Here is a 24,151-nt window from a genome sequence, read left to right as displayed (position 1 = left end):
TCTGCAGGTGAAGTCATTTCAGGCAGTTCCCTTGTGCAGACTATTCTTGATGCCTTGCCAGATTCTTACAAGACTTTTGCTAGTACTTGGAGACTTATGACCCAAGGAAATCGTGAATTTGTCAAGTTTGATGCATTATGCACATTGCTATTGCAAGAGTCACTTTCCAGAGAAAAAAAGGACTAGACAGCATGCAGTTGAACATGCCTTTATTGGTGCTTAAAGAAATGATGGTAAAAACTATGTAGCCACTTCTTGTGGTTCTTCTACAAGTGGTAAATCACCTGTTCCTAATGCTTCTAATGGTAGCAATTTGTCTAGGAATTATGGTGAAATGGGCAAAAAGAAGTGCAGTGCCATTATTGTAAATCTAATGATCACTTGATCAAGAAATATCCTCAGTTGAAGGCCAAAGAGGCTAAGAAGACTCAAGGTTTGTTACACTACTAATGCTGGTTCCACTACAAATGCAACTATTGTTGAGTCTTCTGTGAAAGGAGATTGTGATGCTGATGTTGATGCAGAATGGGATTTTAGTGCAGAGTATACCTATAATCCTACTATCTATGATGCATGCTATCGAGCAATATCCTAATTTGAAGGCCAAAGAGGCTAAGAAGACTCGAGGTTTGTTACACTACTAATGCTGGTTCCACTACAAATGTAACTATTGTTGAGTCTTATGTGAAAGGAGATTGTGATGCTGATGTTGATGCAGAATGGGATTTTAGTGCAAAGCGTACCTATAATCCTACTGTCTATGATGCATGCTATCGAGCCATGGCGTCTTTCAGATGCCACAGATACATCGACTGATAAAGGGGCCATTAATAAAGGGACACCAAAGCAAAGATTGGCTACACCGGGAGCAATCCTCAACATGAACAAGAATCCATATACTCAAACATGTATATCAATCATTGCGGTGCCAATTGCTTTCTTCCACTCTTCAGAGTTTTTTCATTTCTCAATGGCAACAATGAATGTAACCTCTTACATGGAATGGTGACAACGTCTAGTTTCTTGTAATCAATAAAACAAAGGTGAAGCTCAAAGTGAGGCATTCTAATACAACAAGTGAAAGAATCACGGTGGCTTTCTAAAATAATTAGAACGTGATAAAATCATTAGGTTGTGTTTAAGTAGAATTAGTGTTCAAGAAAGGAATGCCTCAGCTTAGCCTTGAGCTGGTTGAAAATGGAGACTACCTAGTTGCAAACCGTGGTAAAGGAAAGAAAAACTGGTGAAATATGTGAGAAAATAGATCAAAAATCCTACAAATTAAATTTATGCTACTATTTCCGGTTCGCTTCTTTGCTGGAAGGAAACTCTGTCGACGGCCGCTTAATAAAAGAGACTTTCTTGAATATTGGCTAGAATTAAGTTATAAAATGTAAGAAAAGTCAAGCCATGTGAGGCTGCGAAATAAAATGTGAAATTAAAAAAACTCATTAATATATATGTGTGTGTGTATCCATAGAATTTATTAGAATTATGCAAGTGAAATTTCACTTTAACATTCTAAAACAATAGAATGCAAAAATAGTCAAGACATCTCAAGATATGAAATGAAAGTGAAATAAAGATTTAAAGTAAGTCTCTATCATGCAAACAATAAAAGTCTCTCTAACCCAATACAACACTAAGAAAGCAATAAAATGAAAGGAAGTCAAGTTATGTAAGCTTTGAATGAAAGAGACCTTTCGACACAATGAAATGAAAATAAAGACTTCAATGCTTCACACGAAAGGGTAGGCTCTCTACAAGAAGCCTTATAGACAATAAGAAGTTCCAATTTTAAAATGGTAAATGGATGTTTTTATTTCATCTTTCATTTCACACCAGGCAAGTCTTGATTTTTCTTGCATTCTATTGTTTTAGAATGTTAAAGTAAAGCTTTACTTTGTATAAATCTAGTAAATTTTATAGGTACACATACATATATATCGATGAATTCTTTTTATTTCACAGAATCACATGGCTTTATTTTTCTTACATTCTATAAATTAATCCTAGTTAATCTTCCAAAAAGCCTCTTTTTATTAAGCGATCGTCAATCGAATTTCTTCCTCACAAAGAATTGAACCGAAAATATTAGTATAAATTTGCAAGATTTTTGAACTATTTTTCACATATTTTACCATTTTTCTTCCCTTTACCATGAATTTTAACTGGCTTAAGGTTAAGCTGAGGTAATCCTTTCCCGAACACTGTGATTTTTAGTTAAACTCAACCTAATGACTTTATCACTTTCTTATTTTTTTAGAAAGCCAGCGTGACCCTTTCACTTTTTTGGACTACATAGGGAGTCCTTAATAAAGCATTGGATTTTTGGTACAATTGTGGACCATTGGATAAAGCTTGAGGATTAGTGCCACATGGGAAAAATCTTTCTTTTGTAATATTCTAGGTCTTTGTGAGTGGTGTTGACATTTGTGTACCTCTCTCTTTAAGAAGGCTATTGAATATTGGATCACACACAATCATCCTACTAGTCCGCTTCAACCTTTTTGGCTTTCTAAAAGAAACCCTTAGTGTTGGGTTGGGTTAGGGAGACTTTCATAGTTTTTAGTGCATGATGGAGACTTACCTTTTATTTCACATCCAATCTCACTTTTCTTGCATTCTATTGTTTTAGAATGCTAAAGTGAAGTTTCACCTTACATAATTTTAATAAATTTCATACACACACACATATATGTTTTTTGGCATGTGGAAGACCATAGGGTTCATTGTGCAAGGTTGTTGCAAGATTCATGCCGTTGGATTCTTTGGCTGGATGAGCGCCACATGGCAAGGGTCTTTGTAAAATAACTTTGTTGTCCTTTTTGTTTCCTTACATCACCTTCTTTGAGACACAAGTGTCCCTAAGGAATTGAAAAGTCTTATGAATAGAAAGCTAAAACTTTGAAATAGAAAGCTCTTCTCCAAGGTAGCATTTACTTTCTCTTCATGCTTGAAAATGACTTTAGAGATCAAAACATTAAACAAAATACCTTTTTGTTTAAGGAGCAAGTTTCCTCCTTATACGAATACAAAATGGAAATACTAGTAGAAATTTTTAAATTTGCAAAATATTCGAACTAATTTCTAATATATTTTATCGGGTTTTTTCTCTTTTGCCATCCTTTGCAACCGGCTAATCTCGATTTTCAATCGGCTTAAGCCTAAGCTCAAACACATCTTTCTCAAACACTGAGATATTGATAAACAATTTTTTCAATTGAGGATTTAAAAATAAAATCACTTCACTAAATTGTTTAATTATTTTCTATGCTTATTTGAAAGCATTAAAACATTCTTTTGTTTTGATTTTTAATGTGTCTTTTTATTTTACTTCTTTTTTGTTATATTTTTTTTCAAAATACTAATGTGCAATGTGCACCATTTACCTTATTATTGGGGCGCTTTCATAATATATAAGCCATTTGCGAGTAGTGAGTACCGACTAGAAGAACATAAAAAAATGGCCTGAATGAGACTTACCTTAAATGTTATTTAAATTTTATTTGTTTTCTTTCACATAGCCTTATGTAGACCATAATGAACTTTCACATTGTTTTTTTAAGACTCCATAAGGCCATTGTAAAAGGGTTACATTTTGGGTGCAATTGCGAACCATTGGTTCAGAGATGTGTTGGGTTAGGATACTTTCAATGTTTTTAGTGATGATTGAGACTTACCTTAAATGTTTTTGGTTTTAAAGAATTAAATGGATATTTTTATTTCATCTTAATTCTAGTAAATTCTATACTACATACACACACACACACACACACACACACACACACACACACACACACACACACACACACACACACACACATATTAATTAGTTATATATTGTGGTGTGCACAAGAGAAGAGAGAGATGTGCTCCAAACTAGCTTGCCTCTCTACGAGTCGGCAGCCTCTTTTATAGGGAGAAGAGAGTTGGTTACATATGCCAAGAACCTACTAGTGTCCTCTCACACTAGGTGGTCGGACACACCTACAAGACCCACACACCACACCTCCCCCCTTAGGGAGAAAAAGATGGACATCTTTTTACAAGTTTGGACTGGGAAGGGACTTGATATGACTGAAGGGACTGCATCAACTCCAATGTCTCATGTGGGGGGAGGGATCTTACAAGAGCTTAGGGACTAGGGGACTGAACTCGGGGGCTAGACTCGTCATCATGCCGACATCATCAAGGCATGGAACTCATACATCTCGCTCATGCAAACATCAGGTCACTATCCCAATGTAATGGAAAAGCCAAGGAATGACTGGGGATATGACATAACGATAAGGGACGCAATGTTATTGGTGACATACATCCTTCCCAAAGGAGCTTGGTGTGATGGTAAGGGATTATTCAACAAAACTAGAGTGTGGAATGAACTAATGAGAAAAACCGACTATCACCAAACACATAAAGAAATGTTGAGCTGCGGAGCTAGAACTCTGCATCACGACTATGCAAGCGAAAAAACCGGGCACCTCTGCGACAAAACTGCAGCAATTCCCGACTCTTCGAACAAGCTGGAAAGAGGAACCTTTGAAAACCACTTGTAAACCAAGAGAACAAAATATCCCAAGAGAATGGGCTGTTGGATATTGCAAGAAACACTCACAAAAATCCAAAAGCATTAACAAATGGGCCATTGCTTTGACCGGGCTTTCTTGCATCTTTTTTCCACAATCCTTAAGGTTTTAGAAACCTTGCTCAATTTTGTGTAGATTGGGCAATGGAACAAAGTAAGAAGCTTCAGCAATAGTAACGAATCTGGCAAGTGCAACTAAAGAGCAGCACACCAAAACTGCTACAGAGGGGTGGCGCAAGAGATTCTAGTGTATTATTACCATAAATTGTAGCAGAATGTCCCATCTGTAGATTGAATCGGAGGCTTTTAGAAGTCTGTGCGCAACAGCAAATCAAGCAAGTGTAATTATAGCAATTTTCTTCAGGAATTCCTTTTAGGTGCTGCCTAATTCGTTGGAGTTGTTGTCTTCGTGAGTGTTGTAGCCGATGCAATAAGAGCAGCAGTAGCAATCGTCGCAGCAAGAGCAGCTGGGGTGTGCTCTGACACTGAAGCGCGCAACTCTGTGCAGGCATGCAAGGCTCATAGGCGGCTGGAAATAGATAGGCGAAAGCCTGTGCAGTGGCTGCAGGGGAAGGGCCCGTGTGGGGCGAAGAGTCCACAAGTCGCGAATGCTCCTGATGAAGAGAAGCGATGTTGGCAGGCTTGATAGTACGAGAGCCCTACTATGGACGAGAGCTGAAGTGACGGCAATATTGCTGCAATGGGTTGCAGCTAGGGTCTCTTGCATCGGCAATCACCAATATTGAAGGGCTCCACAGAAAAGGAATGACACGCCGGCTGAAAGAAAGGGATACATTGCTGTTGCTCAACGAAGCAGGAAGTCCCACTGAACTTCTTGATCTGCTAGACTCTAGCAGAGATGGCTTGGACGCCTACTTTGTTTCTGATGCTTAGCGAGCTGAGGGACGGCTTCACGATTGTTGCAGAATCTTGAGAGACTCTAGTAGCTGCTAATCGGGCTCTATGGGGTACGCCATCACTGAATGAAGCAAGAAGCTCCAAGATCAAGAAGACTCTAACTACCTCTGTATTTGCCCGCCGCCTCCACCAAAGACTCTAACTACCTCTTTTATAGGGAGAAGAGAGTTGGTTACATATGCCAAGAACCTACTAGTGTCCTCTCACACTAGGTGGTCGGACACACCTACAAGACCCACACAACACTATATATATATATATGTTATTGAGCAAACCATGATAAAGAGAAGAAAAACCGGTGCAATGATGTCAAAACGTAGCTCAAACCATGATAAAGAGAAAAAAAACTGGTGCAATGATGTCAAAACGTAGCTCAAAAATCCTACAAATTTCAAAAAATTTACTAGTATATTTGGTTTGCTTCTTTGCGAGGAGGACACTCGATCGCTTAATAAAAGAGACATTCTTGAATAGTGCTTCACCTTACATGATTCTACTTAAACTCAACCTAAAGATTTTATTACTTTCTTATTGTTTTAGAAAGCCATCGTGATCCGTTCACTTGTTTTTCCTGAATTTGTTGCAATGCTTCCAAGTGGTTTTTCAAACATTATTTTTTATGATTTTGAAATATATTATAGTATAAATAGTTTATAGTTATATTTTTTCAAGAAACATACTATTTTATTATGATAACAAATGTTTTAGAAAATTAATGTCTCTTTCTTGGAATATATTGTAGTCTAAATAGTTTATTGTTATATTTTTTTCAAGAAACATAATATTTTATTGTGATAACAAATGTTTTAAAAAATTAATTTCACTTTCTTGTTTTCTTTTCACAAATAAACTTTTATTATTAAATTCTTCTCGTAGCCTTATGTAGGCCATAGTGAACTTTCACCTTGTTTTTTCTTTTGCAAAGCTCACAATTGTGAGTGATTCTATTAGAATGTCACCAAGAAATATACAAATCAACCTCAAGCTCATGCCAAGCCTCGAGGGGAAGATGGTTACGTCAGAGCCTAGTTAGAAGTACCTAGTAACATACTAGTACCAAAAGCCTAATCCTTTACACATCAAGGCTCGACCGGATGGCAAGGGTCGCCCTAAACCAATCATCCAAGCTTTGCCTTTTACCTATTACATATATCATCTCCTTACTTTCTTGTACAATCTCAGAAAAGCTAGCCACAGAGAGGTCACCATCAAATACATGACAGTTCTTGACCTTCCAGATATTACTGAAGAAACAATATGTGATAATTTGAATATAGATTAGAAGTGCAAGAATTCAAAACTGTTTCCCTCCAAGGCACAAATCCTTCTTGAGAAATCCTATCTTCCATGTTCTTTGTATTCATTTGCACAACTTCCTTGCGAGGTCTCTAATTGCCGATCCTTTCATGAAAAGGTGGGTGAGGTCTTCGCTAGCCACTCTGCACCTTGAGCATCTATCGGATCTGATACCATGTACCCAAATATTGACCACTGTCGGCAAAGCCCCCCATACCTTCCACAGAAATAACTTCATAAAATGAGGCCACTATGGATTCCAAATGTTCTTCATGACCTCTACCCATCAAACTTGAGACCATTGTTTCTTCCACTATTTGTTCAAAGGGGCGAACCAATCAGCCTCATCCATTAACACTTGGTAGATGCCCTTGGTATGAGGTTTAAAGAATTGGCTACTCATGGTCCATTTCCAAGATTTCCACTCAAAAGTAGATTCCAAGGTTGGCATTAGAATATTGTCTAGGCCTTATACAACTCTATTGACAAGTAGCTTCTCACTGCCATTGAGTTGAAACTACTCCCTGAACTGGACAAAGGATTTACATCACTTTTTGTTTCCATCCCATAAGCGGATCACCCACTGGAGTCCTTTATTGTTCATCCTTGTTGCAATTTCTCTTCAATAAGGGTTTAGAATTACACTAGCATCTTTAGAAAACCAAGGGGACTAGTGCGAGATGGAGTTTTTGAAGTATCTGGTTAATTCACCCCATTCCAGTACCCATGTTGCTCTATTGCACTTTTGCACCAGCTCTCCCGTGATGCCGCCTAGTCTCAAGCTAGACTACCTCGGGGCTAATAGTTCGTCGTGCACCTCGATCCCTTTTCACTGACCACCTTTAGAGCAAATTTTTTCCTTGTTTATCATATCCTTGGTCATGATAGCCCAAGATTGGCCTTGTTTTGCAATTGAGGCCACAAACTTGGCACACAGGGCCTCAACATGAACAACAAGGTTGAGAATTCTGAGGTCACCTTGGACTACCGATCGAGCGATAACTTCCCACTTTGCCCATTGCCATCGCGATGAGACTTTGGTGTTGTTCCTCCATAAGAATTTTTTAACGATTTCAACAACTACTACATTTGGCTATTTTGAGGAGTGGGATGGTGAAGGCAATATAAAAAAGCATAAATGAATTGATCACTTTGACCCGACTTGGGAAAGGAAGCAGCACCAACTCCCACCTGTTGGAATTAGGGTTGTAGAGAAACGCACACAGCTTGGAGAAGACGAAGGAAGCTCAAGGCACACAATAGAGAGTGTGTTACTTAGTGTGCTATGGAAAGATTGATAGCCCTAGAGTGATGGGCGTATATACAATGCACGGGCGAAAAAACCTCCTAAAGAGGGAAAAAATGCCCCGGCGGTCCTAGTGTGTTCACACACATCACTACCACATGTATATGGTGACAATTCCCCCCTGGAGTGATGCGATGAACGAGAGCTGGCACATGAGTAAAGGGAAGTGCCATGCCATGAGGACATGATTAGTCCACAAAGGGGAGTAAGCCCAAAGCTTTACGGAAAGCTTTGAGATTCTCACGAGACAATGCCTTTGTGAAAAGATCTGCAGGGTTGTCCTGTGTTGGCACATAAGCCAAGTTGATCTCTCCTGCTGAGAGCCTCTCCTTGACATAGTGGTAATGCACCTCAATGTGCTTTGTGAGAGCATGAAAAATTGGGTGGGTTCCTCACAACTGCCGATGCGCTCTGACTGTCAGTGTAGATAGTGTTGGCAGTGTCCTGGCCAACACCTAAATCAGCCATAAGGCGTCTGAGCCATACACACTCAACTTGTGAAGACTGCCCTGTACTCAGCCTCACAACTTGAAGTGGCCACAGTAGGTTGCTTATTGCTCAACCATGATATACATGAACTGCCAAGCATGAAACAAAAACTACTTGTGGACACTCGCGTGTCAAAACAACCAACCCAATCCGAGTCCGAAAAAGCATGTAAATATGGCGGCAATGATCCCTCCTTGGGATAAAACAAGCCAAGATGTAAAGTGCCACTAAGGTAGCGAAAAATACTCTTGACAGCCTGGCAATGCTTAGACACTGGGCTATGCATAAATCTACTGACCTGTGAGACTACAACTGAATATCTGGCCTCGTGTTACATACATAAATGAGGCAGCCAACAACAGTTTGGTAAAGAGTGACATCAGCAGGATCGCCAGCATCATGTAGACTCAACTTCAAGTCTGTTTCCATAAGAGTGGCAATAGGTTTGCAATCCTCAAGTCCAAACTTACATAGCAATGTCTCTATGTAAATTTTTTGACACAAGGCAATACCACCATCACACTGCTTAAATTGTATGCCCAAATAATGATGCAACAACCCCAAATCTTTCATCTTGAAAGTAGCGTTCAAATTAGCCTTAAATTCAACAATATGTCTCTCATTTGGTCCAGTGATCAGTAAATCATCTACATAAAGAACCACAATGAGAAGTACATCACCCTTACGCTTTACATACAATGGCTTTCTATTGGACTACTACGAAAGCCTTGTTTGACCAAATGAGTGTCAGCTTTCTCATACCAAGCATGAGGAGATTGCTTCAACCCATACAAAGCCTTGTTACATCTGCACACTTTGTCCTCTTGCCCTTTCTTGACAAAACCATGAGGCTGCGTTACATAAACTTTCTCAAATATGTCGCCATTTAAGAAAGCAATAATAACGTCTGATTGATATACATGCCAACCAAAATGAGCTGCCAATGCACATAGAAAATTCACAGTAGTCATACGACAGGTGGGAGCAAAGGTCTCTTCATAATCTATGCCTTTTTGCTGTGCATAACCCTTTGCAACAAGTCGAGCCTTATGGCAATCGATCTCACCATCCGGCTTGCATTTCAACTTGTAAACCCACTTCGTACCAATGGCCTTTTTGCAAGGAGGCAAATCACATAAAGTCCATGTTTCATTTTCTATGAGTGCATCATATTTTGATTGCATGGTAGCCATCCAATTTTCTGAATTTTGTGCTTCATCAAAAGACAGAGGCTCCTCAACATCATGTAAGCTAGACACAACCAAAGCATAACAATCTGATTCATAAGATGCATGGCGAGAGCCTGAACGAGTACGACTAGACAAAGGTGCATCCAATTTACTATCACGCAAAGTGTGCACCAACCATTTTGGCATACCTCTAGCCTGCTCATTTTCAGGCCTTTCCTCATCAAGTACATCATGTACATCTACATCAGTAATAGGCTGATTTGTAACATTTTCAAAAACCTCCATAGGCTATACATTTGCCTCATTGGAACTTACATTCGTATTTCCACTACTGAAAAAAGGAAACAAAGTGTCATAAATGTCGTGTGATCTTACAATATTGTCTCTAGTGCATGACAACAAGGGCTGAACAGAATCTTCCACAAACACTATATCCCGTGAAACCAGAATACGTTTTTTTTTGCGGATTATACAACTTGTAACCTTTGATTTCAGCACTATAACCAACAAAAATACATATGACAGCCTTATCATCCAATTTTCTGCGCTGTGTTTGTGGCAACAAAGCATATGCCAAACAACCAAAACAGGCATGTGCTCAATAGAAGGCTTTCTATCATGCCATGCTTCATATGGAGTAATAGACTACAAAGCTTTTGTAGGACACCTGTTAAGTACATAAGTGGCACACATGATGGCCTCAAGCCAAAAAGAATGCGGCAAAGCTTGACTTTTGACCATACATCGTGCCATTTCCGTCAGTGACCTGTTTTTCCTCTCAGCAACACCATTTTGCTGAGGTGTATAAGGCATTGTACATTGGTGTTTTATCCCACGACTAGCCAGAAAAGCATTGAATTCATGAGACATATACTCCCCCCCTTGATCGGAACGGAGGGTGCCCATAGTACATTTCGAGACATTTTCACCTATAGCCAGAAATTGTTTGAAGCACATAAAAACTTCGGAGTTCGCTTTAAGCGGAAATACCCATGCATGCCCGGAGTAATCATCAATGAAAGTCACGAAGTAAAGGTAATTACCCAAGGACGAAGTTTGCATAGGCCCACAAACATCACTATGCACAAGCTGCAACCTGCATGTGGCCCGAACTGAACCATCCTTTGGAAACGTAGACCGCTGCATCTTACCCAAAATACATCCTTCACAAAAATGTTTGACAAGTGCTTCAAGAGGCGGCAAAGAATCAACCATCTCAGATTTCTGCAAACGTAGCAAACTGACAAAATTCAGATGACCAAAACGTGCATGCCAAAGTTTTTCATCTGACATAGCCCTTGAATCTACAGCTGCATTTGCAAAATTTTATCCACACATGTCATACAAAGTGAGCTTATACATCCCACAACACAAAAGCCCAGATGCAACGATTTCATCACCAAAACTGAGATCATGAACTGTACATCTGTCATCCACAAATTTGACTACAAGTCCAAGTCTAGCAAGTGCAGATACAGCTTCTTGATCCCAGGTACATAAAGTGCATCAACAAGTGTGAAAGAACTGCCATTAGCAGCAGTAAGCACAATCTTTCCAACTCCCTGAACTGGATAAGAGGCATTGTTGACACAAGTGAGTGAATTCCCATGAGGGACAGACTCTAGAGAGGTGAACAATTCACGATGTGAGGTAAAGTGCTTTGTAGCATCACTGTCGAAATACCACACATGTGAATTTGCAGCAACAACTGACAAGCATGCATCATGGACATCAGGATTGTAAGTGCACTCTACATTAAAAGCCCATTCTGCATCAACATCAGCAACATAGTCTCCTTTCACAAAAGACTCAACAATGGTTGCATTTGTAGTGGAACCAGCATTTGCAGTGGAATCACCCTCTTTCTTTTTATCCTCTTTGGCCTTCAAATTAGGACACTGATTGATCAAGTGATCATTAGCTTTACAATAATGGCAGCGCATCTTCTTTTTGCCCTTATCACCAGAATTTCCAAACGAGGTGCTGCCAGCAGAAGCATTAGGAATAGAAGTTTTGCCACTCGCAGCAGAACCATAAGAAGTGGTTGCATTGCTGTTACCACCCTTTCTTTGAGAAGCAATATAAGCCTGTTCAATTGCACGCTGTCTAGTCCCGTTTTTTCTGGAAAGTGACTCTTGCAACAGCAATGTGCATAATGCATCAAACTCGACAACTTCTGGATTTCCTTGGGTCATAAGTCTCCAAGTACTAGCAAAAGTTTGGCAAGAATCTACTAAGGCATCAAGAACAGTCTGCACAAGGGAAATGTCTGAAATGACTTCACTTGTAGAAATAAGTTGCTCATTGATATCCTTGACACCAGCAAGAAAAGTGTCCATATCATCTTCCTCATGCATAATCTTCGACTCTAGCTCTTTACATAGCAAAGCAATTTTAGCCTCATTGCGGCTTGCATAAAGACCTGCTAGAATATCCCAAGCCTGTTTTGCAGATTTTGCTGAATGGATGTGAGGAACAATGGTGCGCTTCACAGACAACGCAATCAATGCATGAGATTGCACATCCTTTACATCCCAACGAGCTTGTTCTGCCGTAGGCAAAACAACTCTAATCGCAACAATTCTTGCAGCAAGACCTACAACATCCTCAAAATTGCCTACATCCTCAGAACCAGGATGTACATCAATGCCTTGCACAATATTCCAAAAGCCCTTTGACACAAGAACGTGTTGCATCATATAAGCGCACATAGGGTAATTGTCCCCATCCAACCTGTCCTCAACAACAAACATCTTGAAGACATCTGTGTTGTTGTCAGCCATGGTAAATGATGCACCTGATGTGAAAACTGCCCAAAAATAGAAGAAATGGAGCGGGAACAACACGTGCTATATAGCACAAACCGTAGAAGACTGTAAGGCACCTGTTATGCAAAAAATGACACTGACAAAAATTTTGCACAAAATGACGAAATTTCCTGTGCAAACCTGCCTATAGTGGAAACGGAGGCCGAAATGAGCCCGAATAAAAAATATTTGTTTACCTGTGAACGCTCGCCAAACCTCACTATAATCGGAGAAAGTGAGTAGGCGTGTGCTGGAGTAGTTGGCGACTAAGCCTGGGAGGACGTAACCCGCTCTGATACCAAATGTTGAAATTAGGGTTGCAGAGAAACGCACATAGCTCAGAGAAGACGAAGGAAGTTCAAGGCATACAATAGAGAGTGTGCTACTTAGTGTGCTATGGAAAGATTGATAGCCCTAGAGTGATGGGCGTATATACAATGCGCGGGGGAAAAAACCTCCTAAAGAGGGAAAAAATGCCCCGACGGTCCTAGTGTGTTCACACACATCACTACCACATGTATATGGTGACACCACCTTCTCATTTTTCTCTGGATCTTCTCTAGAGCCCATTGGAACCTTTGCTTGTGTGTAACATCCACCCCCAAGGGGGCGCCCATATGTTGAAATATCCTTCCTTTAGACACAATCTGCCCTTACCAGACTGATGGGTCAAATCAATTGTTTTTAATCAGGGAGATCAGTCTAGACTTCTCAATACTACACTTTGACCCTGAAGCCACAACAAATGTCTGCACAATCTCTAGCACCTTCATGAGTACTTGAGGGCATGCTTTCAAAAAGAGGAGGAAGTCATCTACGAACATCTTGACCAGGAGCTGGTCATTGCCGCGCAAAGTTAAACCTTGAACTTCACCCTGTTGTTGTGCACCTCCGCTTCCATGACAAGAAAATGAGCAAAGGGATGTCAATTAGGTTTATTTGAATCCTACATGATTATTGAGCAGTAATAAGGGCTTGTTAACAAGCCAATTTTAAGCTAAAAGTATGCCAGATGAGGCTCTAAGGGCCAAAAGATGTCTTGGTAATGCTAATAGTGAGTATGATTGAAGTGGTCATAGCTAGGATTTTACTGGTCAGAGTTGTAGTACTTGAAGTGCTCTATAGGCCTGTCTTTACGGCTCGTCAATCGGAGCTACAGATAGGAAGCTATGTCAGTTTGAAGTTTGAGTTAGTAGCAGATCCGTACCAGATTAGGCAGCTGCTGATAACGGGTCAAAAATGATATGAATGCATGGAACAACAAGTCATGAAAAATGACAACAAAATCATGCAAACGACAACTCATGTCCAATTTTCCAAAAAACATGATAAAAGGGCCACATTTTGAAGATTATATGAAAAAATACCATATTATTTTATGACTTACTTCAATTTTTTTTTTAAAATACCCACTTTTAGACATTATAAAATTCACTTAATCACTGAAATTAAAAGAACTTTTAAAAAATCACTACATTTAAGGGATTCCAAAACCTTCACACTTCATTAATGATTCCAAGACAAAATAAATTACAATAATTGAAAAGGAGAAAAATTCCCCTTCTAATGTCTAGGAGAAATCTTTGACCTTTTGCTTCAACATCTCAATGGTTGTTCTGCGTAACTGACCAAATTCCTTTAAGTCAAACTCCATACACAAGGATTTCCACATCCTCTAGGTTAAGTGTGTCCACACGACGCGAACTTCCTGATTTTTTTCCCTTTTTTCTTGGTTTCACCATCTCAGGATCATATTTTCCTTGCAATGGATCTTCTGCAGTTGTTCGGTACCAATGCACTTCCGTGCCATTCAATACATCGTGCTCTTTGAAAACTTTTGTGACTTTTGCAAGCCAAAAGGGATGATTATTTTCATCGTTTGTGGCAAGAACTACAATCATTGTGCCCTCTTTTATCTCATTTACAGCTCCTTCCCACATTTCTCTCTCTTGTTGTCGATGTTTTGTGCTCTTCCTTGGGCCAACATACATCTCCCTTGTTTCTCCACGAATAAGAGATAACAAATCTGCTAAAATCTGCACATTGTTTACACCACTAGCCACAACATTACCACTCCTTTTGCAAAGACCACCATGGTGCCACGCAAATGCATGTTCAAGCTGAAACGTGTCATCCTTGAGCTCTTCAACTAGCTTCACCTGCTTTGTAAAAAAATCTGCCACCATTCTAGAGAGCTTGCTGGGAAATACACATGTGCACCATGTATTGTCTCCTTGATCTCATTTAGGCATTGTAGAGGATCAATAGGGTGGTTTTCCCTCTCAGCTTTTTGTGTCTCACTTGTTGTAAAGAGAAACATGTACTTTGCTCGTTGAATTTCACAATTAGGAACAAACAATAAGAACTTCAAGCCCTCCGCTGGCAACCAACCTTTAGAGTTTGAGTATTTTTTACACCATATGAGAGTCTGTTCCTCTACCTGCTTGATTCTAAATTGATGTTGAAAACTATGATCATTGAGGTGTGCAAAATGATGGCATGTTAGTGGCGGCACCAATCGAAAAAGACCTAAAATCATATGTTTCTTCCACAATTTTAATGGAGGGCTTGGGAACATAGGCATCTTCCGGCAAGACACAGATTTGTGGAAGGTCAAATGTGCTTTTCTTTGCCAACTTGATCGAGAACCTTGATCGAGAACCTGCTAAATATTTGGTCAATTTGGTCATGTGTGTGTCCCACTAGTAAAAACCCAAGCTTCACTTTTTTGAATATCTTCCTTTGCACCATATATTCAAGTATGCAAGGAGAACTTGGTTTTTATTTTCTCTACTAGTGTTATCAAGTTGTAAGTAGAGGACAAGTGGTAGTTCTTCTTGCCATTCTTCAATGATGTTCTGAATGATGGTGATTGTCAAATTAGGATCATTATGAATATTTGGAAAATTAATAAAGATCCTTGATGACATGACATCATTGAAAACTAAGGCTCCAACAACATGGAGCTGGATGAAGTTTTCCTCTTTGAGATTCTTTGGAGGACGCATAAAATGTGGCAACATTGTTTTCTTTTGATCCATGCCATCGATGACTAGGCCTAGATATTTCTCTAAACACTTTTTCCTGTGCTTTGCTAGCTTTGGGACTCTGTACTTTGTTGCTCCTTGTGAAATTTCAATGCTTGTAGAATGGGCACTGTAAAAGAGTTTGAAGAGTGTTAGATTTTTTAAAATTTTGAGAGAAGTAATTTAATTTAACTAGCCAAACTAAAATAACTTACATTTCTCCTCCGTAGTCTTTGCTGTGTCTCACTTTGCTTTTAACTTTGCACATATCTGGCAAACACCCATCCTGCTCTTCTTGGAAATTTTAACATGATAAAATTCTTGTCTCAAAATTCGCCAGAAAGATGGTAGCGGAAGTGTGAAGTTTTGAGTTAGGTAGCACTTCTCCAATAAAGGTGATGAAATTTCCCAACCATTGTTTGAGGAAACAATATTGGGGGGTTTCATGTGTGCTAAATGCTAAAGAAACACTTTCTTGGCTCACATTCGATATGATTTTTTGAATTCTTAAATTTCTTATGCCAAATACCTTTAGGAAACTCGCTCTGCAAACAGCAACATCCAATACAACATATTTTGTTGAGGAGGTGGAGCAATGTATACATGACCTCAAGAATACATTCTGTGGACCCCTCTTTAAGTTGAAAAAATTGCTACGCTCTTGTTGGATTTTCTGAAACCCTAAGCTTCTCAAACAGTTTTTGGCACAACAAAACTCTCTAGATGTTGCTCGAACTTCTCGCCTTGAAAGAAGTTGTTGTTTTCTCTGACCTCTTACCCCTTGAGTCCGTCGTTGCTCATGATATGTGTTGTTAATTGCTTCATTCCCATGAAGATGTTGTAGTTCTTCTTCCACCACATCAAAAGAAACTCTTCTTGAGCACTGTTTAGAAATTGGAGTTCCCTCACTAGCAAGAAAAGTTTTGTTTATAGAAGGTGTTAGTGACATAGAAGGACAAAAAGGTTCTACATTACTAGGACTACTTAGAAGCTCCATTTGGTAGAGTGTGACAAACAAAATGAAGCAACTTGCATGATTATAGCTCTAAAGGGAGACTTAATAGGGGATTTTTAATAAAATTTATTTGTAAAAATAATAAAAATATATTATATTAAAAAGTAAGAGGCTTTAAAAGGGGACGAAGGTCTCATTTTTCACATGCAGAAGTTGTATTCCAAGCTCTAGAGCACTCATCGCACTCGCTTGCAATTGTGCTTCTTTTTAACAATTCCTTTTTCAAGGTAAGCAAGAATTTTTGGATTATTCAATATTTGGAGCATTAATTCAAAGCTTTTAGTATTTTTAAGTTTTTAAAATTCTTGAATTTTATGTATTTACGCTTTTAGGTTAAATTGTAGAAAATTTGAAAAACAACTAGGTCACTTAAAATTTTTTAGTGCTAAAACAAACTGTGTTTTTTAATAAGTATTTTTTCAAAAAGTGAAGCACAATATAATGACTAAAATCTAAAGTGGAACAAAAATTTGGATTCCAGAATCCTATTGTTTATTTTCATAAAATAACAAACTTTTAGAATATTTCAATTAAAAAAACTAAATTGTACAAAAAGATATGTCTTACTGGTTCAATTTTTTCAAGAAAGACAAGAGTAGTATAGCTTCTAGAATTGAAGCCTATGATAAAGTTGGATTCTAGAATCCAACTTTTAAGGCCAATATTGCACGTGTAATGCAACTTGTCAATCAAAATGGATTCTGGAATCCAACTTTGTGCAATCTTTGGTGTTATGATTGCAAATTTTTAGAAACGTGGATTTTAGAATCCAATTTTGTTAAAAGGTGGATTCCGAAAGCCAATGTTGTGAAAAACTAGATTCCAGAATCCGGTTTTATGAACGAAGTGGATTTTGGAATCCAAATTTTTGTAAAACTGGATTCCAGAATCCGTTTTTACAGAAATTGTGGATTCTAGAATCCATTTTTACGTAGATTGTGGATTCCAAAATCCATTTTTACGGAGACTGTGGATTCCAAAATCCGTTTTTACCTAGACTTTGGTCTCCAGAATTCGTTTTTACAAAAATTGTAAATTCCAGAATCCGATTAAAAAAAAAAAAAGGATTACGGATTCCAAAAACTACAACGTTTAAGGCAAAGAACGTACACAGACACACCCCTCTAGCAAACGTGACAAGACAAGAGAAGCAGTAGCGTCTGGAGCCACAAACATGAAAAAAGGTACGCAATTGGTTTTTTTCAGTAAAAGCCATGCAGAGATGATGAAAAAGAGAGCGCTTTGGTGGTGCGGAGATGGCAAAAACAACAACAGGACAACAACGAGTGCATGCTGTCTCAAATTTTTTTCAGAACGAACATGCACATGTCAGATCCATCAGGCCATCAAAACACTGTCGGCCTCAACACACGCTGCAACTGAGCCGATACGCGGCTTTGCGGCTGCCATAGATACTTTGAAGTTCCAAACGATCGTTTTTTAAAACTTTCCACTAAGTTCTAGATAGCATATAACACTCTCCTGTATAGGGAGATACCACAATCCTAAACTCTTATCTTGTTGCATCTCATGGATTCTAAATTACATTTCACTCTTGATATGACTACAAAAGGCTCTTTATAAACCCAGATTCTACACCTTTTATTTCATTGTTTGGCATCATAACGCATTCTTATACTTTATTTTGTCTATATGCTAATCTTTCTTTGTCATGATTGTGTCTTTTTTGAAGGTCATGACATCTCACTCGCAACAATTTCAAGCAAGTAAAAGGCTTAAAGTAACTTCAAAGTGGCAAACTTCCGGTCACCTCAACTCGGTTCAAGCTCAGGGGGGCACCCAGGTACACTGATGTCTTCTTAGCAATTTCTTGCACCACGAAGCCCATGCCTTCAAGCAACACGGCTTTTTAGAAGTCCTCTTCGTTCTTCTCGTCGGGAACTTCTTGATGCAGAGCAATTTCCTCGTTAGCCGTCAATTGAGCTCACTAGAGAGCATCACCAGAAGGAGCCAAAGGACAAGAGTATAGAACCCACACCTACGGGAAAAGCAATAACCCTTCAAAGATCAAAAGAAACAAATATTTGGGGTAATGTTCCTGCAAAACCCAAATATGAGCATGCTTGGGCGTCCTGGGGATCAAAAGCAATTGATTGATTCAACAACTCCTTTTTTAATTGTTACAAAACATAAAGGACCTTCAAGTGATGTCAATAATTTTACTCTTGCTGGGCGCATTGATAAAGTACAAGAGCGTGCAAAGGAAAAAACAGGATATATTTTCTTGTTCAGCGTAATGACTCAAGTCTCCTTGCTGTTCTTGTTCTATTGAAAGACTTTGAGATCACTGAAGTGAATCTTGTAAGCCCAAGAGATTTGATGATTGATGCCATGAAAACATGAGGCTTGGTAAGAATTTAATTTTTATTGTTCCTTTTTTATCTTTTGTGTTTTAGCTTGAAATATTCAAGGAACTTCATTGTTTATAATTGTAGACATTTGGGAGAGCCTATACTGAAGTGATCGAGAGCTTTTTTGGCTCAAAGAAGACATCTTCAAGAGACTACATGGAGGAAGAAGGAGAGGAGGAAGCAGATTCAAGTTCTTCTAGTGATGAAGATGCATCACTGTTGAGGGGCCCCCCTCAACAGTGAGGGGCCCCCCTCAACAGTGATGCAAACCCCTGCTACAAGCAAGAAACAAAGCAAAAAGTCGGGTAAACCAAAAGAGTCTAAGTTTCTTCCTGAATCAGAGATTGTTCCATCTGGTCCTGGGTGCCCCTTTACCTGATACAAGAGATTCAAGCTCTTTAAATGTTATGAGAGAAAGGGTTAAACAAAATCACATGGTAGATCCTTTGCCCATATTTTTGCCCATAAGTGTAATTGAACGTCCACCTGTGGATCCTTACACAGGAAAACGACCCTTAGAGGTTTGTGCAATTATTGAGCAGCATGTTCATACCTAAAGTTCAAAATGAAAAACAAGCCAAATGCCATTGTGTTACCTTTGCTTGTTTTGGTGGATAGACAACAATGTCCTACAAAAAATTCTTGGGTAAGGGCCAATGGTGAGTCCTATACATATTGGGTTCTTGGGGCACTCACTCATTGATTGCAAAGCAAGAGCTTACTGCAGAGTATGAGGATGTGGACACATACAAAATGGCCATGTGTTGGGTGTATGCTGGCTTAACAGATGAGGAGGCAAAGGTTCTTGCCCTTGACCATAACATTGACTCGGACTTTCGTTTGGAGATGTCTTTCATTTAAAAGATAAGATTCTTTCATGATGAGTGGATTGATACCATAAAGCGTGGTGGAAAAGTCGATGACAATTTTCGAGTAGCACTTTGTGAAAAGTGTGGCCTTGAAGTGAAAAAGAAAGGTCATCGTGGAGCAAGTCAAAAGCCTAATACTAAACAGTATGACAACTATTTTCAACATGCCTTTTGAGATAGAGAAGTTTGGGACTTACAAGAGGAGATCTTCAAGATACATGAGCAGGGAAAGCTAAAGGGGCAAAACCTAAGCAAGTCCCATGCATCTTTCAAAGGAAAAGGTGTCTCAAAAGAGGATTCACCAAAGCCCATCCCCAAAGAAATGAAAATAACACCATGGAGACAATTGCAAGGAATACGTGAAAAATCATTGATTATTGCTGCACTCTCATGTGTGAAGGGTGGAAGCATCTCTCTACAGCAAATGGGAGAAGAATTTGAAAGGTTTGTAATTATAAAGATTTGAAATATTCATTGATGTTTTTCTTTCGATCATGAATAATATTTCTCTTTGTCTATCATCAGGTAAAAGACCATGTTGCACATGCAAAGAATAATCATTGAAAAATTGAATTGCTCTAATGGGGACGAGGTGGTGCAGTACCATCCAGACTCAAGCAAACCCCATGTGTTGGAGAAGTACATGTTGCTATTTTCTAACACGGTGAGTTGTTCCCCTTGGTCATAATTTCTTGTTATTTAAACTATGTCTAAAATACCTTGGTATTCGGTCAAAAATGACTTTAATATCTTCTAGTATTGCTTTTGATTATTTTGGAATCCTCTGATAGCCTTCTTACCTTACATTTATGTGGCTTTGGATTCCAAAATTCTAAGGTGACCCTTTAGTTTTTAAAATCTTAAATCAATGTCCCATTTGCTAGTTTTGGGTTTGGATTCTAGAATGCCAAGAAAACCATTTGGTTTCTGAAATTAACTTGTAATTTATTTCATGGGGTTTAAAGCTTATTCTTTGAGGATTCTAGAATTCAGTTACAAATTATAAAATCAACTCTAGTTAGACATCAAATTTATCTTTTTTTTAAATTAAGTCTTTTCCTTTTCTCTTATATCTTTCTTGTGTATTCTAAAACAAAGATCCACGGGTTGCCATCAAGCAGATCCCTCTCGACTTTGAACGGTTCTTGTCACGGTGTCGTCTTGAGAGGCGAAGGAGACAACAACCCCAAAGCTTTGAAATCACTCCTGGTATCTCACTTTATATTCCGGATAATGTATATGAGTCTCCATCTCATTGGTGTGTTCATGAAGGCAGGGTTGAAGAAATGAGCACATTTGTTACCCCAAAGTCTTACACACTAGCCATTGCAAATGCTCCTTATGGTTTTAGTGCCCCAAACTTTGTCAATGATGATGTAAAGTATGGAGTATCTGCCTATAAAAAAGTTATAGAGGCTTTTGGAAAAATAACTACTTGTGACTCTTGGTCACTAGTATTTTTTCATGCCCATGATCAAATTACTGCTGCGCAAAAAGCTTTCACTGACTCAAACATGACCTGTCAAATGCTAACATGGTAAGTGAAACCTTTGAAGTTTTATACTAGTAGTAAGGTGTTATTTTTTGCTTTCTTCTTACATCTAAGCTATTTTTCTGCAGGATAAAGCCAAACATACATGGGTATAAGCTTGATCGCCTTTCTTGGGCTTGTGAGTTATGCTACCATTGGATTTTACTCATCTCTCGGTGTGTAGAGTAAAGGATCATATAAATTTGCGATGAAACCAAATCGCACAAATGTTTTTGAACGACCAGGAGTCTGCAAATAGTTCAAACATACCGGTGCAGATGTACAAGGAGTCATAAATCCATATCAAAAGCCTCAACTTTTGATGATGGATTTGATTGATTCACTCTCAATGAGAGGAGCATGGGTAATGGACCTCTTTACGGGGCACAAACACTACAACTGTTAGTGCATTGAAGAGAGGCCAAAATGTGGTTGCTGTGGAATGTGATCCACTTCAAGTTAAATTTATTGAGCAACGAGTCACAGCTCTTAAGGAGTTACCAGATGAGTTCCAAGAGGTGGAAATGAAAATCATGGCATCTGATCCTCGCTTCTTTGATGCATCTGAAGAACCACAACCTCCAATTGGTAGTGAGAAAGTTGGGGAGATAGTTGATCTTGTGGATTTTGAACCAAATAACGTAGAGGTTGAGAAGCAAGCTAGTGACACTCCTCTTCAAATAACTTCAATGGGAGTGGAGACAAGGAATGAGGAGGAAGAAGATCTTCCCATTCAAGCATAGTTTTTATGACTTTAAACTCATCGAACTATGTTTATGTTCAAAAACTTGACATTTTGATGTGAAGATACTTATTTTGATTTGTGCTTTTTATTGTTTGCTTAAATTCTCAATGTTTTCAAGTTTATATGGCATGTGATGGAGTTTCGTTGTAAGAATAAAGCTTTTTTGAGCTTGCTTGGAGAAAATCCATGCATGCAAGCCCAATATCTTCACATTTATCTTGAATGTTCTTCGTATATCTATTGCTTATGTAGTTATGAAAGCACCATGTCTATGAAATTTGATATGTAGAGTGACAATGTTGGTTAAGGACTACATGAAGATCAAAAATATTGTTTTTATGGCCAATTTTAGAAACTAGAGAATTGTAGGTTGTGCCTATGTTGTCTTTTTATTAAAATAATTAGCTTTTTTAAAAGATCAAGAATCCATCAAGTAGTGCTATATATAGTAATATGACAAGCTAGCTTTTTTATTAAAAGAAAAAAAATCTTTTCTGTAATGCATTTTTCTACTTAAAAAGTGCTCTTTTTTATGTTGTTTTGGATGCAATGACAACTCACGACTCGTGCTACTTTTTTATGACTCGCTGTTATGGGCCTAAATTTCTCACTTTGAGGAGCATGTGGGTCTTTCCAGTTCGTCAATCGGGGTTCCGATTGTCAAGGTATGACCAGTTTAAGTTTCATCGGGGGCCAATTCCGTACCACTTTGGTCGCCTCGATCAGTTCTTCATTTGGGAAGTTTTGAGCTTCAGCCAGGTTCTGGAAAATGATATCTTATTCAGAATTTTATCACTTGTAGTGCATTGACAGTTGGTACTTCAGTAGATTTGTATTCCATGGCCGGCTAACGAAGACACAACAAATGTGTAAAGCAATGCCTTGGCCAATATGCATGTTAAATGTGGTGTTGGAAAAGAGGTCCGATTGAATAAAGAAGTCATGCTTGGTGGTGCTTTGGAATGCGGACCAATGACGGCTATTGGAGAACAATGCTGAGCTACTGCTGCGCTGCCTTGGTTAATATGTAGCATTGCCTTGTTGCCTTGATTAATATGTAAGGCAAAGTGGTGGGGTAGTGGCCGCCCAAGAGGAGTTGGCCGCCCAAAAGCTCAAGATTAAAAGGCATGGACACCCTAAAACTAATGAGGGTGTGAACCATGGAAAAGAAAGAGAAGGAGGGGGCGAGCTGCAGCGAGCAGGAGAGAAACGGGGGGGAAGGCAAGCTTGCACAGGGTAGTAGAGGGCGTTGATGAAGATGCCTATGATGCGAAAATTGTCCAGCTTGCCATGGCACTTTGATTCGGCCCCACCTTCACAGATTTTTGCCACTCCACCATGCCACGTCAGCAAGGGGCTGTGCCCATTAGCGATATTGCTAATGGGTTGGCCGAGAATAGTAAAAACAGTTCCCCATGCAAACTCACAAGCCGCTTGTATAAAAAAGAGGGAGGAGGCTCTCTTTTCGGCTTCTTCCTCTCACTCGTAAAAGCCAAACCTCTTAGCTAATCCAAATCCTAAACCTGTTAAGCCACTCTAATTGCTTTCATAGCCATTTGAACTCTAAGCTTCCATAGCCGCTTCTAACAAAGAACTCCATAACCTATACTAAGTCTTGTAAGCCCATTCGGATCCAAAAACTAAACCTCCATAATCCATCCTAAACCTATACTAAGCCTCATTAGCCATTCGAATCCGAAAGCAAACCTTTCATAACCCATGATAATCCTAAGCTAAAGCTTGTTAACCATCATAATCCTAAGCTAAACCTCCCTAGCGATTTGAATCTCATTCAAGCCCAATAATCCTAAGCCGATTCATCATAATCCTAAGCCGATCTATCAGAATACCAATCCAAAGCTTGATAGTCATTGTAATCCTAAGCCGCTCCTAAGCTAAACTCCATAAGCCATTCTAATCCTATGCTAAGCCAACTCTAAGTCAAACCTAAACTCCATAACCAACTTTCATGCAACAAACTCCCATAGCCATAGCCGAA

The 24,151-nt window shown here is 39.0% G+C and overlaps 3 pseudogenes; 2 read left to right on the top strand and 1 right to left on the bottom strand.

Annotated features, from left to right (window-relative positions):
• LOC147423157 (uncharacterized) overlaps nucleotides 1–20,202 on the top strand; it is a 29,732-nt pseudogene extending 9,530 nt beyond the window's left edge.
• LOC147423158 (uncharacterized) lies at nucleotides 14,238–15,284 on the bottom strand (annotated as a pseudogene).
• Nucleotides 20,199–22,199, top strand: LOC147423156 (uncharacterized; annotated as a pseudogene).
• The last annotated feature ends 1,952 nt before the right edge of the window (nucleotides 22,200–24,151 follow it).

Source organism: Adiantum capillus-veneris, chromosome 26 (assembly GCF_014529385.1).
Source record: "Adiantum capillus-veneris isolate H3 chromosome 26, ASM1452938v2, whole genome shotgun sequence".
NCBI lineage: Eukaryota > Viridiplantae > Streptophyta > Polypodiopsida > Polypodiales > Pteridaceae > Adiantum > Adiantum capillus-veneris.
The sequence above is the reverse complement of the archived record's forward strand: the minus strand, read 5'-3'. Positions and strand labels throughout refer to the sequence as shown.